Raw genomic sequence first — 6190 nt, 5'->3', positions numbered from 1 at the left:
AGTCTGTTCATGTCACCCTCCTACTAAATAAACTTAATTGATTTCCCATTGCCTCCTAGATTGAATATGAAATTGAATATGAAAAAGCATGGCCACTAGGTGGCACAATGTGAATAGAGTTCTGGGCCTGAAGGCAGGAAGATGTAAGTGAAATCCAGTCTCAGATATTTACTAGTTGTATGACCCCTGGCAAATCCCATAATATCTGTTTTCTCACCTTCTTCATCTATAAAATAAAAGCACCTTCCTCCCGGGGATCAAATAAGATAGTAACTGTAAAAGCACTTAGCACATAGTAAGTACTATTATATGATTGAAAGACCTTTAAAACTTGGCCATTCCCTATTTTTCAAATCTTTTAAAATGTTTTTTTTACCCATTTTTTACCCATTTTTCAATACTCCTTTTCTGACATTTTTCAATCCATATCTTCTTCCTTCCTTCCTTCCACTGCTCCCCATTCCCCAAGACAGCAAGTAATATGATATAGGTTGTACATGTTTATATAATACATATTTCCATGTTCATCATGTTGTAAAAGAAGACACATACCTTACACCAAGGGTCTGCAACCTTTTTGGCCGTGAGAGCCATAAACGCCACATTTTTTAAAATGTAATTTCATGAGAGCCGTACAATATGTTTAACACTGAATACAAGTAAATATGTGCATTTTACGTAAGAACAACACTTTTAAAGTACAATAAGTCTGTGAACTATTTTTAATAACGTTATTATGTGCTAACCAATGATGAATAAAGTACATTAATGTGACTGCTGGTGCTGCATGGTTTTGCTGAATATTAATCAAAATTATTTTGATTATTAATCAAAAAACAAGACTTAGTGGGGCACTATAATACTGATATAACTGCACACATACATATAAAACTCCTTTACACTAAGAAAATTGCTAAAATAAAGAAAGAAAAATTTAGGGAAGAAAACTTTTTCCTCTCCCTCTCTCAAGTCAGGCAAAAGGAGAAGAAAAAGCTACCGGCCTGCTGGTTAAGCCATTTGGCCACATAAATTAAGTAGATCAGGAGATTACAGAAAATAACATGACTTGTGTGCAGGCATTAGTAAGTAGTGGGGAGGAGGGTACCTTTTCATGGAAAACTGGCCAGGACACATCACACACATTTCTTGGTACAGGTGTTTATCAGTGCTCCCTACTCAATCATTCTGCATCAAATGAAACAACTACTGAGAAGAAATGCTTCTCACTAATGAAGCATATGTAAAGATGTAGTCTGACTATAGTTCCCCTTTAAGAGCAGGTAGAAAAGTTAAAAACAATAACAATCCCACAAATAGGGAGTGCAGACCCCATGAATGCACTGAGATAAAGCCATGTAAATCAGAGGCAGAGGGGTAGAGAGTGTAGACAAAAGTGATCAATACGGAACCTCAAGATGTCAGTAACAGGTGTGGAAAGAATAAAAGGAGGACAGAAGAAGGAACACACAGCACACCTACCAAGCCGAACTAAAGAGCAGGATTTGTCTCACGCGGCAATATCAATGAGGGAGCCTCTATCGTAGAAGATAGTCGCGGTACCAAAAGGATCGCGTGACGTATCACATGATGCACAATGTCATGCGTAAACTGTTAGTTACTGTGCCGTGGTTGACTTTATGGCACCTGCAGAAAGGGCCGTACGTTGCCAACCCCTGCCTTACACTAAAGAAAAATTCATGGATGCAACAAAGTAAAGAGCAACATGCTTCAATCTGCATTCAGACTTCGTAAGTTCCTTCTATATTAGTGGATGATCTTTTTCATCCTGGGTCCCTTAGAGTTATCCTGGATCCTTGCATCTCTGATAATAATTGTTATTCACAGTTGATCATTGTACTTGATTGCTGTCACCATATACATATCTCCTCATTCTGCTCAGTTCACATCACTTCATATAAGTTTCTTCAGGGTTTTATTTTTGTGATCATCTTGTCTGTCATTTCTTATGGCACAATAATATATTCCATTATAAACAGTCTGAGATCATAATTGCTATCCTTGCTTTTTTAAATTTTGTCTGAAGTATTCTATTTTAGAAGATTCTATTTTAGACCTTTACTCTGTGTGGTTCCCTGTTTTAAATGTGTTTCTTATAGGCAGCATATTGTGGAATACAGATTTTTAATCCACTCTGCATCCTCTTCTGTTATGGGTGAGTCTATCCAGTTCACATTCACAGTTATGATGACTATATTTCCTTCTATCCTAATTTTCCCTTGTTTGTCCTTTTCCCTCTCCTTTCACCCCTTCCCTGTTAGTAAATATTTTTTTTCTGACTAATGTCTCCTCGAGTTCATTCTCCCTTTCGTCTAGATCAGTGATGGACAAACTTTTTAAAGAGGGGCCCAAACGAAAGGAAATGCTCATCTGTCAGTCTGTTTCTAAGGCAACTCTTTGGAAGTTTCATTTTATTGTATCCTACTCATTATATTCGTCAGATTAAGACTAATGTTGTGGCCCGTTAGAACATTTCAGGGGGCCGCATCTGGCCTGCAGGTGGGGCCATAGTTTGCCCATCGATGGTCTATACTCTCCTTTTTTTCTCCATCCTTTCAAACTTTCCCATACAGTAAGATAGATTTCTTTAGCTAACTGCATGCTGATGTTATTCCCACTTTCTTCCAATTCCAAAGAGCAGTAAGTTTCAAGCATTGCCCACAACAACTACCATCTTCCTCTCCACTATTGATTTTATGTGCCTCCTCATGTAAGGAGATAATTTACCCCCAGTTTTCTCTCTTTTTCTCTTTTCCTAGCTGGTATTCCTCTTTCTTATCCCTTGATTATTTTGCTTGTTTTTTTTTTTAATATTATCCCATCATAGTCAACTCACTCCTTTCTCTCAGTCTATGTAGCTCCAATTCACTGAGCTAATAGTGATAAAACTCTTAAGTATCTTCCATATATACCTTAAGTATTCTAAGTAATTTAGGTACCTTAGGTACTTCAAGTATAATAGATATCTAAAGTATCATAGTTATCAACTTATATAGCAATGCAAATCAGTTTATCCCTATTTTCCATTGATTACCTTAAGTATCTTAAGTACCTTAAGTAGCTCATGTTTCAAAAATATTTTAAGTATCTTAGTTAACACTTTCCCATATAAGAATATGATCACTTTAATACCATTGAGATCTTAAGTTTTTTCTTTTCTTGTTCTTTTTTTAAAATGCCTCTTCATTGTCAAATTTGTTTATTGAATTTTCTTTTCAGCTCTGATCATTTCATTAGGAATGCCTAAAAGTCCTCTATTTCATTAAATGAAATGGAGTATTATGCTGTTTCCCTGAGTAGATGGAATATCATATTTATACTTTTTAATCTGTTGACATGGAATCTAGAGACCCCAAACTTGTAGTCTAATAAGATCTAATGAACCCCAAGTTTTAGAACTAGCTTGTAAGTTGGAGACCCCAAAGCTTGGACTTGTTCCCTGTTCCTGTGAGAATCTATCCTGAAGGAAATCTCAGGCTAGAAGTTTCAGACTGAATAATGGACCCTAAGGTAAATGCTAAATATCCTTTTGTCTTAGGTAGTCTTCCCTATTGTATCAGAGACGTTTTGCCAAGAAGACACACCTGGGCTAGGACCACCCTTTTAGAATCCATTGTAGGTAGTCCATTCCCTTACACCCTAGCCTCTGTCTATGATTCCTTTTCCATGCTTGATTGTATCCTGTCAGTATAGTTTGAACACTCCCATTTCCTTGTAGCTAGGGTAATTTCAATTATCTTTTCCTGGACTGGGATCTCTCCAGATGGTATTTAGGTTCCCCAATTTCTTTTATAACTTGGAGTTGTCATCTAGCGCAGTGGCACTCCCAGCCCAGAGCACCCAGAGCTCAATCCTCGGACACTGTATAGGCATGTGGCGTGCTGCACTGTGTAGAGGCCTGCTCATCCCTGTGACCCCAAACCTTAGTTAAAGAGTGGCTTTTCTGACTATTTAATAGTTCTCTGTTTTTTTTTCAGTCAACAAATCCTTTAATATAGAAGCTGCGAAATCCTATGTAATTCTGAATGTGACTCCACAATATTTTAGTTTTTAGTTTGTTTAGTTGGTTTTTTTCCTGGCTGCTTACAGTATTTTCTCCTTAATAGTCCTGGGACTGTTAAACTTGGGATCTCTTTTAGGTAGTGATCAGTGGAATTTTTCCATTTCTGTTTTATTCTTTTGTTCAAGAACATCAGTGTAGTTCTTTCTGAAAATTTCTGTTTTCCAGGTTACTTGTTTTTACAATAAGATATTTCAGATTTCCTCCTATTTTTTTCATTCTTTTGAATTTCATTCTTTTGAATTTCTTTATTTTTTTCTTCTGTCATATGGAGCCATTAGCTTCCATTTGTTCAATTCTAATATCTAGGCAGTGAAGAAAGCAAGCATGATCTTGGGCTGAATGAAGCAAGCAAGATGCTTAAGAAAAAAGGAGTTAGTAATCTTGCTGTCCTATGTTCTATTTATACCATTTCTTGAGTATTCTGTTATGTATAGTCCTGAATGATTCATTTTAAGTAGGCCATTAATAAGCTGGATTGTTTCTAGAGGAGGACAACCAGGATAGTGAAGTGGTTTGAATTCATGCCATATAAGAATCTGTCGAAGTGAGTATGTTTGCCTTGCTAAAGAGAAAATCTGAGAGGATCAAGAAAACCGTCCAAAAATATTTGAAGGATTTTCCTTGTAGAAAAGTAATTAGATTTATTTTTCTTGATTCTATAGGGAAAATCTAATAGTTTTAAGTGGAGGTTTCAAAAAGGCAAATTTAGGCTTTAAAAACAAAATAAACAAAAATTTTAAAACCTTCCCTACAACTAGTAATGTGAAAAAGCAGAAAGGGCTGCCTTCTAAAGTGATGAGCTTTTCTTTACTATGTCTTTATGCAAAGCATGGATGGCTACCTTTGGGGTATTTTGTAGAAGGACTTCTTGATCTCCATATTCAGATTGGAGTACCTGGACTCTTCCATACCAGCTCTGATGTTCTTAGATCTAAGGCACTTATTTCTGTAACTGTAGTCATCTGTTTTCAAGTTTTACCAGTAGGCGTCACTGTAACTATTCACGAGCTCACTGAAAAGTTTTCCTTAAGTCTGATAATATTAATGTTTTATTAAAATAAATATTTGGGAAGAGGATTACTAAAAATCTAGGGGAAGGAAAGAGTGCAAGCTGCTCAAGTCAGACTTTCTATAATTTTTATCTAAATTAAACTACTCAATTCCACCACTTTTGAATTTCTCTTAATTCTCAAAAATTCTTGTGACGTTTTGGTTTCAGGAAGTGGTAGTAATAGAAGACTACCTGAATGTTTGTTTCAAAGTAATTTTTTTCATTATCTTCTAAGGGAATTTTTTATTTTTCATATGAAACTTTATATTCTTGTGCTTAATTGAGGTCACAGAGTATAATGAAAAGGGCATTGGACAAGCTTTCATGACTCTTGTCCTGATCTTTACCACTGGCCCTTGTGCAACACTCAGGATGTTAGGTCATCTCTGTAAGCCTAAGATTCCTTAGCTATAGAAAGAAGGATCAGATGTAATCTGATCATATCAGGGGCAGTTAGATGACTCACTGTGGATAGAGAGCTAGGCCTGGAGACTTGAGGTCCTAGGTTCAGATTTGACCTGAGACACTTGGCAAGTCACTTAACCCTTATTGTCTAGCCATTATTGCTCTTCTACCTTGAAAACAATACATAGTAAATGTTTTTTTTTAATCTTGTCATATAAGGATGCTGACCACTTCTTTTCCTCTAGGATTTTCCAATTTTAAATAGTTTTAATTCAGGGTTTCATAATCTGAAATCTGTGGATAAATTGCAGGAAAGGGGGCCAATTAACTTGGGAAAAATCATATCGTTAATTTTTACTAACCTCTAAAATTTAGCATTTATTTCAATTATTAACTTTTTTATTAAATCACTATTCTAAATATTAATTTAAAAAATTTAAGAATATTTTTCCATGGTTACATGATTCATGTTCTTTCCCACCCCCCAAACCTCTCCCCATAGCCGACACACAATTCCACTGGGCTTTACATGTATCAAGACCTATTTCCATATTATTGATAGTTGCACTAGGGTGGTTGTTTAGAGTCTGCATCTCAAATCATATCCCCATCAGCACATGTGTGTTCAAGCAGTTGTTTTTCTTCTGTTTCTA

Source organism: Gracilinanus agilis, chromosome 6 (genome assembly GCF_016433145.1).
Source record: "Gracilinanus agilis isolate LMUSP501 chromosome 6, AgileGrace, whole genome shotgun sequence".
In the NCBI taxonomy this organism is placed as follows: domain Eukaryota; kingdom Metazoa; phylum Chordata; class Mammalia; order Didelphimorphia; family Didelphidae; genus Gracilinanus; species Gracilinanus agilis.
Note: the sequence above shows the minus strand (reverse complement) of the source record.